Source organism: Nasonia vitripennis, chromosome 2 (genome assembly GCF_009193385.2).
Source record: "Nasonia vitripennis strain AsymCx chromosome 2, Nvit_psr_1.1, whole genome shotgun sequence".
NCBI classification, from domain to species: domain Eukaryota; kingdom Metazoa; phylum Arthropoda; class Insecta; order Hymenoptera; family Pteromalidae; genus Nasonia; species Nasonia vitripennis.
Window position 1 is genome coordinate 24,373,510 of NC_045758.1, and position 13,398 is coordinate 24,386,907.

Consider the following 13,398-nt stretch of genomic DNA (forward strand, 5'->3'; position numbering starts at 1 on the left):
AGTCTTCTCTTCCGCAAATTAGATTACACTGGAATATCGAGATTCAATACTTAGTGCCGTTCTGTTTTTAATTCAGTAAAATCTTCACCTTATTCAAAACGAAGAAAAATCAATTGAAAATTACTGACCTACTTTTTAGGACGGAGTATAAATAAAATAAGAGCGTCGGAAAGGTTAGCTCGCCGCCGCCATGAAACTATAGGAAATATCCTGAGCATCCTGAGAGAAAAAAGGGAGCCGAGTTCGCGTCTCCTTAATTATGATCGCGTATTGCTCGTTAAAAAGAGTCACGACCGACCCCAGGTAATACTGCGATAAACACTATCTGCACTGCATGGCGAAAAAGAAAGGCGCCCCGTGTAAAAGCCTAAGCTACCGTCCGGTTTAACGAGCGCAACGGCGTTACCTCGTACATCACAGCGTCGCTCGCTAACTCCCGGAATACTGATTTTCGCGCGCGGTAAAGTCATGAAAACGCGAGCTTCGTTCGCCGATGAAAGTCGAAGGCGAATGAAAAACTGAGTTGCTCGAAATGAAAAATAAGCTGTTTTTTTTTTATTCTATATACGTATTTACGAAGTTTTCTGAATTTTTTCGAATGATAGATTGTACTTGCGTCGACCTGTATCTAGTATGTATTGTTGAGAGTTACAAATTGTTCCGCAGTGTACTGTGACAACGTCTACTTTCAGAAATTTGTATTTCAACAAATTTCGCAACGTAAAAAATTTTTGAATCGAGCTTACATCTACGGAAAATTGCTCCAAGTAAAAAATACACAAAAAACTTAACCCTTCAACAAAAATGTATAACTAGAAATTCCACCGAGACTCGAGCACTCGGTCACTTCTTATCGTCCGCGCTGAAGTCGCCAGTCTCGTCTTGATGTGCGGAGTTGTTAAAAATGATCAACGGACACTCTCGACTAGCTCAGCAGCCTGCGACGACTTCTTTAAATGCGCGCACACCACCTTGAGATTGGAGCTTTCCTTTCAAGTCAATGGCGCAATATCCGGCGCTGAGTGGCGCAGCAGCTGGAAAAGTCGAGATTCTCCTAGCTTCAAGGGCTCCGGCGGCTGATATTCCCGCGACCGCGCACCCGGGAATTCACCGCATAAGGGTGACCTCGGCGTATAAGCAGGAAAAAAGGAAAGCAAAAGAGGAAAGAGGAAAAAGTAGCGGCTGCTCTTTGAGGTGAGCAGAGTTAATGTATACGGAAATGACGCCGGGAATGAGCTGGATATTGTTTCTCACTCGATACAGTCTGCGCGGTGGTCGGTATCTTTTTATCGGGTTTGAATTATTTGGGTGGAATATTCGGGGAGATTGTGGAATCGAGTGTATTCGTTGATGTTTTCTGAAATTAATGATCACTGCGAGGATATGTCGGCCTACATTTCGAGACCAATTACAGTTACGCTGGTGAAATAAACCGCGAGAAAAATATCATCGAGTATGCATTTCAACCCAGTTTTGAAATTTATATTGAATTATCATTATAGATTTAAGCAGCGCACAAAAAAGAGAGCTGATTCATTATTACTTGCATAGTAGCACTACGTAAAGCTTTTATTTTCAAAACAGCTTTTGTTGTTTGCTTGTAATTTCTAAAAAGTTGCAAGACTTCTACTTGTCTTCTAACTAACGAGCTCCATTGTTTTTTAATACAATGTTCATACAGTTTTTTCTCGCCCACATGTTTGAAAAAACTCAAGATAAAAGCGGCTTTCTCACTTTTCGTTCAACACATGCAAATAAAAAAACTTGCTTTAGGCATTTCACTCAAAAATAATTTGTTGCTACGTAACAATAACGCAAACGCAACAATTAAACCGTACGGTTTGTTGTTTCAACAGCTCTCGACCTTCGGCATCTCTCTGCAGCCTTTCTCTGTCGCGTTCGTCACGTCTCAATCCACACACGTTCGAGTCGGGCTTTTATCGAATAACATTGCGTCGCGCGCGAGAAAGCAGCCAAAATGAAAGGGGGAGACAGGACGAGTGTAGCGACGCGCTGACCCTTTGAGCCTCCGTTAATCGACTTTTCCGCGCGTCGTCGACAACGCTATTGTCGAGAGGCCAAAATCCACACACGCACGCGGAGACAGATACATACATAGATGTATATAGAGAGCAAAGGAAGGAAGGCAGCTACGGCAGCCCGTTCAATTTCCGCGGCGCTATATCGCAGCTATTTGCAATAAACTTCGGTCACGCTTCCAATTCGGATCTGTTTTAGGGCCGCTCTAGGGAACGTGTCCGCGGCGATTCCGGGAGTAGCTGCAGCCGCCTTTCCCCGAGAGACAAACTCGAGATTTTCCCGAGTGCAGACACACACACGCGCGCGCGACAAATCCAGAGGCTATATATTTTCACTTTGATAATGTATGAGAGAGATCGGCTGCCAGCTGCTTTGCGCAATTCTCCTTCTCTGTCTCTTTCGTCTCGAAGGATTTTCAAAAATGTCCGCCTTTTTGCTAGAGAGCCGCAAATTCTCTCTCTGGGAAAATGTACTGACGGTAATAAATATAATATACGGGATTGAGGTCGTCGTATTTGGAGGGGAATTTCAAAGTGTAGAAAATAACTTGTGTAAGAAAGTGCTCGGTATGTGTCTTCTGCTTTTTATGAAACAGCTATATAGGAAAGAGAAATTTTTCAAAGAAGAAGACCATAACGTCGCGTCTTACAGCGCTATACACTGTATACTGTGTGCGATAGTCACGGCGAAAACTAAATTAAAGCGAGCGTTTGGTTCTAATTTAAAGTTTACACGGTCATTCAAAATTCAGTCTTCATCGAAAGTTACACACAAGTTGCGGCCGTATACCTGCATTTGACGCGATTCCGTTGATGGACCAATAAATTGACTAAAGTTCGAACTCGTTTTACGGTGGCCTATAATAGTACCTAAATCAAACGCTACAGTATATTATATCGAGTCCACAAAATTCATATTCATTTCCAACTTGGAATAGCACGAAAATTCACTTAAAATACATTGCATGCGCAGCTTCACCGCTGTTTCCCCCTCGAAAACGAATAGCTCCAAAATCGGCACAGCGGATATGTACATCAGCGCGAGCGCAACGGCATCGGGTCACAAAAGTGATTTGGTCCTAAGTCTCAATTATGCATCGCGTGGAGGAGCAATAAGTCAACGAAATGGTAAATTCATGCGCGGGCAGTTAGTGGCTCAGAGCTCACAGCCGCGAAGCGAAAGGCAGAGTCACCCCCTTCCCTTTGTGCATGAGAGGGAGAAGAAGAGGGGCCGCGCGAGGCAAAGGAGCAGGAGAAGGGAGCAAGGCTCATAAATTATGCATGGAAAACCTTATTGTGCATTATACCTCGTTTAAGGCTGTACTTTCTTTGCGCGCAGATACGAGGTTACCGCCGGAAAGTGACTTAGCTGCACTCAGCACAACCGCGAACGGCTTGCTCTGCCACTGCGCAGAAATAAGAAGGAGAAGAAGGTGGAGAAAAAGAAGACGCGCGAGCTAGCACGCGGAAAAAAATGAACCGGCTATTTACAAACGGCCGTCGTTGCATAATTCATGAGCTGATGAGAATAGTGCTTCGGAAGCCGGTCGAATGGGACTGTGTGTGGAAGGGTTTTGTAATTGATATAATTGTGCTGAATAGAGTAGTGCAGGAAATGGAAAATTGTATCTCATTGCGATAGCAGGAAATAAAGTCACGGAAGGGGTTTTTAAGAATTAAAAATCTTGGTTGCGGTGACAGATTTGATAGAAAAATAAAGAAAGAATTTGGAGTTTAAGTACATACCTAATTTTCTAGTGTATAAAGTGGAGAAATATTTAGCTGACATAAGAGACTGCAGTAGAAATGATTTTGTTTGAACTTACGTTTATTCATCATTGTAATTTACAATTATACTAGGTATCAGGTAGTAGTAACAACGATAATGAGTTGTTTGGTGATGCACGTTGCGAGGGCCAGCTTCCACGAGTTTGAAATTTCGTTGAATATAATTGCAATTTAAATAATCAATATTCATTATAAATAATTATATCTATAATTTTGATCGATCATATAGTATGGAACATGCCCATTAGCAAGTAGAATACACACAAGCTAAATTTTCAGTTGCTAAGAGTAACTCAACGCGTATAGTTTTGGTTCGTATTTTATTAGGCATTTTGTTACTGTTACCAACCATTTGTTTGCAGTAATTGTCAAAGAAGGATTATATATCATAATTATTTATCAAGTTTTCCATTTCAAGTTTCAGATAACTCTTAACCCAGATTACAAGATATCGCCGTTCGCAAGCTTGAGAGACTAATAATTCAGAATTAAGAGCGTATTTTTGGTCAGGATGCTGTTGATTATCCTCTTGAACTGGCGTACGTCAAAAATGCAATGTAAGTCGAATCAAGTTTAATAGGCTAAATAACCCTGCTTAAATCTCAGTATTAAATCTCTTCTATTTTAAAGAAAATATTTTCAATGCTGTTTTAACGCTTCAAAAGAGATTTTCCTGATATTTCTCAACTCTTCGATAGTATTTTTCTTAGTTATATTGTCTTTAAGTCGTACGCGACTCGCCGCAATCGCGTCCAATTGATTTCTGAAACACGTAAAACGCTTTCACTCCGGCAAGCCCGTAATCCTCGGAAGCAAACTCGTCATAATCCAGTGGCGGCGAACTATCCATTAGCCATGTCGAGAAAGGGAGAGAGAGAGAGAGAGAGAGAGAGAGAGAGAGAGAGAGAGAGAGAGAGAGAGAGAGAGAGAGAGAGAGAGAGAGAGAGAGCTTGCGCGCGCGGTACCGCGCTTGAAGTTCGATAATTTTCTCTCGGAACGCGCTTCAAACTGCTCTCTACAGTGTGTAAGCGTCGCGTCATCGATAGTCCGCACTGACAGCAAAGGTCGGAACATTATCCGCATTTCGAACTCGAAAAATTGGCATTATGTACATCCGCTGGAAGAGGAAGCCTCGCGTATTTCGATTATGGAGATGCGCGCGTATTATGCGCGGCCGTAGGACGGAGTCACAGCCCCTCTTGACTGTTCTTCGCGACGGGCTATGCTCAGCCTCTGCAGCCGGTGAGTTTCTAGGGCTCTTCAGTCTAACTTTCGTTGTGCCCAGGCATCGGCAAACTCGTCTGGGAGCATCAATCATGAACCTTTAAAACTTTTCGTCCCGCGGTCTTGTACAGTCTAGCCTGCGAAGCCTCGACGTTGGCTGGACCCATGGCTATTAGCTTCAATTATTACGCTGGAGATTATGCTGTGTTGAAAATCAGTTGGGCTTGGAGAGTTTATAATTGAATGTTTGATGTAACGGTTTATGGACTGGCAGTGATGCTTGTGTTGATTTGATGCGCCGATAGGGAATCGAATAATCATCGCTTTTGCATTTCGAGGGTACCTGCAATGATGCACTACAATGCAAAGCGTACTTATCAGCTATGAGTACGTACTAAATATTTCATGGATATTTAGAGTCGATTCGGACGATTACCAACACAAGATTTCATTATGAGTTATATTAAAATATGTAGTCCTCCGACTGTTCAATTAATCGAAAAAAACACCTTTTTTGTATCAACTTTACTTATTTTTCGTAATTAATTAACTTACTCAAAAACAAAGAATTCATCCCTTTGATTTCGGCGCGGTATGCATTTGATTTCTCGTGTAATTGAATAATTGATTGCTCGATAAAAAGAGCTTCATATCTTCTGAACTTCCATAGCTTTCACGCACAGTAGCTCCATATTTCAAAAACTCGCTTATTCGGTATATGCCTTATGATAATCATAATAATACGCCGTAGCAATTCGTTATCTGCAGGATCGAACCATGGAATGAAAATTCCTTATTCGATAACTAATCGCATACTCTCCCGAGATCAATAATAATACCCATAACTTTGAATTGCAAAGTGGACAAAGCTCGGAGCTTTCGGAATCAGGAAATTGATTCAAAATAAACATCCAAACATATACGCGAAATAGAAGCGCTGTCGTCTGCGAAGATCGTAATAAGAAAGCGTTTCCTTGATTCCCAAACGAAGAAAAGCGTATACGCTTATCTATCAAGCGCCGCAATCGATTTCTGATGTAAATATTCAATCTCTCATCTTCTCTCCTCTCTCCCTCTCGTCTTATCGTATTCTCTCCTTAATCCCGCTCGCTACGCTATTTCCCGTGGAAAAATTTCACGAAACACCGAACCTTCTGCTGCACGCGCGGAAGACTCGCTGAATACAAGAAATTGCGGCGGCACGAGTTTACTCTCCTCGAATCGAAAAAAAGAAGCTTTAGTAGAGGGGGGAAGGTACAATATAGAAGACCCAATAAAAATGCATCCCCGGTAACCCGCTATTTTGCTTTTTGCCGTGGCTTCCTCGGTTCCTTTTTTTCTCCTTGCGGCGGCCGAGCAAGCGTCAAAGTTTTCCACAGACTCGTTGATTCCTCGGGGCGACGATGTTCTCGGTAACCGTTCGCTTGCACACACCTGCGACGGAATTACGATTTCCCGCGTCTGCTTTCTTGCTTGCCTCTTGGACTTTCTCGCCCTCTTTCTGCCTCGTGTGGTTGAGGGAAGAAATTACCCACCCGTTGCTGATTCGATTGTGCCGCAGCGCGGCGCTCCGCGGCGTTAGGAGGAAAAAAGTGACGGGGAGGAGGGCGCCGCCTGCGACGGTGAGAGTGAGAGGAAGTCGAGTGACATTGAGGAGCGAGATTAGATGAGAAAGAGAGAGGGAGAAATAGTAGGACGTAATGAATAGAAGAAGTGAGTGTGCGAGTGGCAAGATCACGAGAAGAGAAATATCACGAGCTTTTTGACGAGGCGGTCGGGCTTCATTGCTGGAGGGCGAGATAAATTGGGAGTTAAGCGGATTGTTCGATAACATCGCTGCACCCCTTGGAAATACTTCTGATATTTTGGTTTGGCATCGTGGTCCTTTGTTATAAATTGATGAAAAGTCTGATCTCGGTCTAGAAGTCACGTCTGACCATACACTGACATTTCTACTGAAAACGACTCATCATTTGAGTGTACGAAAAATTACTCTCACAACTTCGTTAATACACATTATTTGGGTCAAGACCGGAAGAAAAAGTCGACTACTAAGTGCTGGCAATAATTTGGTGAATCCTCGTAGCGGTGAGAACAGGTTAGACCTTTGCGCTGAAGATGTCGTGAATGAGAAATAAAGGGATATAGGGGAAAGAAATGGAGAATGAGACAGGAATGAAGAATAGGTGAATCCAGAGCGAAAAACTCGTAAAGTGGAAGAAGTGAAGAAGAGCCGCGAATGTTTTTGGTTTTACTGCAGCTAAATGTCTTGAACGCGTTTAAGACTAGGCTGTTTTACTGCAAATTAAATGATTCGTGGTGAAGTAAAAAATCTATTTGGAAGTAAAGTCTTTCGGTCTTACACACATTAATTTAAAGAATAAAACCACATTATTTTCTTTCATTTTAATTTAAATGTTTCTTAATAATTTTTTAAAATATAGACTAAACGAATCATGTGATCAATGCGTAAGAGTGGGTAATAAACAATAACATTCGATACTAACACCTGAAACCGCACTAACTAGACCTATTATTGTAATATTCCATTGTACAAAACTTACTTGGCATAGTTGTTGACGGAAATCATAAAAGCAGCTCAACGGAAACGTAAAAAAAACACATCTGCGCACGCGAGACCGACATGGAAGATCTTTTACGAAACTTTATGGGGTTTTATAACAAAGGTACTCTTTATTCTCTAGAGGAGTACGAAAAAGTGCATAAAGCCGCAACGTCGAGGCGCGCTTACATTAACGATCGACGTGTCTTGTCACTTTAGTGTCTTCAGGAAGTTTTTTAACGCGCCTTATATGCACCTCGAGCTATCAAATACGATGACTCTAATTCTAATTTTGTATATTTATTCATATTTTAATGAAAGTATTTATCATATATTTATAATATGTAGGAATTGCGATAATAATCCGACGGTATTAACTGAATTCTCTGCAACCGTTTGTGAAAAAGAAAATTGATATAAAACATGCTTATTTTTGCCCACAATTTTGATGAGTATTTTATTCTCGCATTTAGATTTTCCCCTCAAAATAATGCTCTCGATCCGATTAATTAAAGCTTAATTTTCGTTGATTTCCTGGTTCATGCAAAATTGGTAATATTTTATTATATTTTGGAAATAACAAGCGTAATTTAGGTCAGTCCGGTTTTGCAGCAAAGTTTTCTTGTAAATATTCCAGTTAATTACCGCCACGGACTAATTTAATATTCATAACGTTCTCCATTTTTACAAATTCATTCGAATGTTTTCGAAAGCACAAAGCTAGATACATGCCAGCGTTGATATTTATAGGCCATAGAATGCGTTCCGACTTAAGAACGGATGAACCGTCATCTCTTGAATTGAAACTGATATACGGCTCTAATGAAGAGCAATAAAATGCACACAGCTGTAGCAGCCACCGCCATAAACTCAAAATACTCGACGTTGCTCGAGGTTGTCAGTACCTCGAATTCTCAATACACAGTTAGTATTTCATAAATGCACAACAGCCGCCGTTTACATTATATTTTTCATATTCGATTTCGAGTGAAATGTTTTGCCTCTTCATTTTCAAGCTCGTGCGTACAGTGTAATTAATTTCTCCTGTTTCGCCTCAACTTCAACAAAAAATCCTTTCGAACTGATATATTATACTTTTGAAACCAATTCAGCTTCTCACGAGAAAACTGCTGGGTTACACTCGCGCAGGAAGCAATCAAATTATTATGCAACGAGTTCTCCGCGGGAAATCCTAAAGCGAAGGGAAACGTGCAGGACCGACGCTACAGCGCGCAGCCCAAGACCGGCTGGCATTAATGATCAGCCATGGAGGAACGCGAGCATGTCATTCATCCGCCGAGCGAGCGAGAGTGAGAGCGAGAGAGAGAGAGAGAGAGAGAGAGAGAGAGAGAGAGAGAGAGAGAGAGAGAAAGGACTTCATAGAATTTACGAGGAAGAGAGAATTCGCGCTCGCCCGGCTAGAGAAGTAGAAATTGAGGGCCCGGAAGCAGCTATAAAAGACCAGCCGTAATTGGCTGACGAGGGCAATAAATGTAGGCTGCCAAGCTCCCGGAAAAGTTTTTATCCTCGTGGCAGCAGCGTTTCTCTCTATTCCTCCTTCAGCGCAGAGAATGCGAGGGATGGGTATATATAACCGATTCCCGCGCGGGAATGCTTCAAAAGTCTCTGCACATGCGACGCTCGCACGGCGCAGGGAAGAATCTCCGAGTGAATTAGGAGTGAATAAAGGAAGAAATATAGATGAAGGATTAAGCATCGCGAGAGAGCCATATTTTTCCTCCTTCTGACATTCCACTAGAAGTATGGCGCTTGCTTTAAAGAGGGTACGCGAACTGTATTTATATATAACGTTAACATTTTAGCTCTGCGCTGAATTACAATGAGAACATTTTATTAAAAAATTACTTAGCTAATTCTCCTATAGAGAATAAAATCTCAGTGATACACTGCATTATAAATCCACCTCATCTTTCTCTCGTCACACATTTCAAGCGTTACGGCTAAAGACGATTAACTACTCTCAGCTCGGCCATCATTTCGAAAAACTCATCTCTTCTCTCGCGATAATCGCTACATAAAGCCAGTGCGCGAAAAGTGGCCGGATTTTCGAGTGATGAACGCGAGGCAAAGAGTTAAAAAGAATTGACAAATCCAATCCTACGTACGTACGTCGGCTCGGCAAATGCGCCTCGAGCGAAGTGTGCGGAGAAAGAAAACGCGCTCTCTTTTTACTCGCCGACAATGGAGCACGCGCTTGGACTCCGGAACGGCGAATTCGCTTTCGTTCCGCGGCTACTTCTTCTTCCCGCTCATCAGAGAGACAGCGCAGGTGGGTATTTTTCAGTGCCTAATGGACCAGAGTGTCGTCATATACGACAGGATCGTAATTGGAAAATTCTCTCCGGCGCTTTTTCTTCGTGCCAAGTGCGGCTTGGCTATACCCTCTCTCTGATGCCCAAACACTGCGAGCTGAAGGGAGAAAATTGCGGATCATGTTTACGCGGTACATACGCGCCAATCAATGTGCCTCGGGATATTGGAAAATTAGTGCAAGCGAGGGTGAGAGAGAAGTTTCAAAATAATCTACATGCAAACTTCCTTCCGAAACAATACATCGAACATTCGCCCAATTAACCGAGCGGATTGATAGAAAACAATAGTTACAGGGCGAAAACGAGCACTTTTGTATATACCATCGCTTCGGCTCCTTCTCGCGTCTATATATTTCTTCGCGCTTTGTTCGAACTTTCCAAACCGTCGACTTTTCGAACTACTTCTAAATGACATTTCCATCCACACTTCTGTCAGCAGCTGTCCAAACTTGTGCATACACATCGCACGTGTCTCTTGTACGTAATAGACCCGTCGAATGCTTCAAAACTCGAGCACAAATCGTCGGTCGTTTTTCCCCTGCACACCGAAGCTTGAAATTCCTGCGAGACCTCCCCTCGAGTTCTTGGCTGACTAAAGCGAGGCAGGAGTCAAGGCATCTCCACCTGAGGTGATACATTTCAGGCGCTCGGCCATTTATTTTCAGGCATTGTTTTATCCGCGGAGATCGCCATTCTTCTCGTAGGTCGTCGTTTTCTTTTTTTTCCTCTCTTCTTTCGGCTCTCGCGCACAAGTGAGTCCGATTCAACGCGTATTGTTAGGATGTACAGCGCGCGGTCGTTATGATGAGATTCTGGGGTCGGGGAGTCGAGTCTGAGGGGGGCTTTGTCTTTTTTTTCGTATTGTACAGGGAGAAAAGATGTATTTCTGCGAGAGATTTTAAGGCCGAAGGCTGGAAGTGTATGAATATTTGGAATAGCAAATGGATGTGCTCGTTCCTGTATAATGTTATACCCTGGTAGAAATCGCAACCAATTTTAACCCAAAAATAAGCTTATAAGTGTCAAATTAGCTTATCTAAGCCAAGAATATTGGGTTATAATTGGCTAAAAGCGACATCGTTTTAACGCAAGAATAAGGTTATTTTTGCCCATATTGTTTTTAAAGAAGAGATACATAACCTCAAATGTAAATTGAGTAACAAGTTATGGCTGATTATGTTTCAATATCTCTCAAAACTCCAGAAGACGAGGTGATACTGTCCACCCTGGGCACCAGGTACCTAGGAGAGCGTTGCCGTCGCGATATTCGTGTTCTGCGACCGCAAAAAACCCCTGAGTAGCAAAACTGGACTTATTTCCATAAATATTTATGGAGTTCTTATTTATTGTCTCTTTCACTGCACTTTATATAGGTTAGGATCGCATTCGACGCGCATATTAACTCATTATAAGCTTAAAACTGGTTAAAAATTGGGTTATTTTTAACGAAAGAAATAAGGTTATTCTTACTAAGCAAACCAACGCCTAAGATAATTCTTCTACCAGGGTATCTGAATAAATATTTTAAGATAAATTAAAACTGCTATTTCCACATCTCATGGTCGAATCGTCTCTTCCTGTTATATCGAATCTAGAACCGACTCAGCGTTAACTTTCTCGTCGGAAAACCGAGAGTTGTTGCGCGAAGACTAAATTAAAACGACTTTGTTCCTGAACGAAAAAGAAAAAGGAAAGCGTCAGTCTTAGTCGCGTATGTATTATACGCAAAAAGTCCTGCCGAGGAAAAGTTTCACGCTCAACGAAAAAAAGAACTCGAGTAGACAGGGAAAAATAAAGCTGCTTGCTAATCAGTTCGGCGATGCGTGTATACGAAAAAAATGCTGGGGGAAAGTTTCTCCTGACGTGCGACCATCTTCTCTCGGCGGACATAGCATATTTACAGCTAAGAAACTTGCTGTAGATTTGTAAGTTAAACAGCAAGAAGTCCAAAGATGAAACTTTTTTTTTTTAAGCGAGATGCACTGAATATTTATTGATTATAAATTTGAAATGTAGCAAATGTAGCAAATTATGCAGCAATTAAGTAATTTATAGCAATCTTGAATACTATAGTTATCGAATAAGAAACATTCTCGCTTCAGATTTATTTTATTCAACATTGAGATGCATTTATACTGAACGAATTGCATGTGATCAAACCTTTTTTTTATTTAAAAAGTCAAAATCCAACAAATAGCAATTACTAGGTCAAAGCATACCGTATATATTCCACCGCCGGCCAATCGTGGTGTTCACGTTACAGGTCGCATAAGAAACACAATAGCCATCTCCATGTGGCCGGCTCTTAACAAGCCTAACAACTGCGGCGTCCACCAAACTAACTACGGAGCAACTATCCGCATTTGTGTGTTATTCCGCTGGGCGAGTGACTGATTAAAGCTCGTCTTCGCTTTGACGCTGTGGGTCATGAGCTCGCGCGAAGCAAATATACGTCCGATGACAAATAAAGGGGAAACTTCCTCACAGCGATTGGCCGTACAAAGCTTATGACGGAAGAGAGCATTCGCCGAAGCACTGGATCCCGGTCTCGATGGCGCGTTTGGCTCGTAAAGTTTTTTAATCTACTCCAGCTGCTCGCCATCGAGGGCAAGTTTTTTAATGACTCTCAGTTTTATTGAAAACGAGTTTTTGAATATGCGTTGAGCTTTGTGCGGCACACTGTATAGTCGAGGCGACAGTTAAACGCTACCGGAGATGATCGCGTTTGCTTTTGAGACTTCCAAGGTGGCTTTTAAATACTCGGAATTCTCGTTGTTTGCTGGACTCCTGAACCAACTCTGGTAATAAGATTTTTATCAATATTGGTCAACGTCATATACGTCAATCTAAATATGAAATGTCATGGTTGCGTGATTTCGTGCCTGTATGCATTGTTGATAAACAGCAGCTATAAATTATTATGGTATGCAGTTCGTCAATTGGATACATTAAAAATTGATAAGCACAAACTAATCGCGCTGATATCAATCATAGTTTTAAAATTCGCGATGACAAGTGGCATCAACAATACTGAAATATTCATTGCAGCTTTTAATTTTATCATTCAAAGTTGATTCTTTAACCGCGTTATTGCGCAAAGTTATAATTAGCTAAAGTTGCAGTGTTTATACGTGCACCACGAACTCGCATTCTGCTACCAGCTTTCGAATTATACCGAACGTGGCCTTTCCTTAATTATAATAAATGTGTGTGCAAAATATAATTTGGTTTACGACAAACACAATGTTCCAGTTGTATGACATGACACTGATATTTCAGCTTCCGATGGAAATGCGTATAACTTTACGCGCCAAAGCTACAAAATGAAATCAATGTTACGAAACAATTTTGTCATGCTGCTTGTACTTATATTCGTTATATATTCCATCTGAATACAAATATGAAATTAAACGCTATTCTCGAAACTCGCAATAAATGCACCGAAGCGCGT

At 41.7% G+C, this 13,398-nt stretch overlaps 1 protein-coding gene across 2 annotated transcripts in view; it reads right to left on the bottom strand.

Moving 5' to 3' along the window:
* Nucleotides 1-13,398, bottom strand: part of LOC100678545 (zwei Ig domain protein zig-8) — a 73,888-nt gene that overhangs the window by 9,761 nt on the left and 50,729 nt on the right. The gene's annotated exons all lie outside the window — the stretch shown is intronic.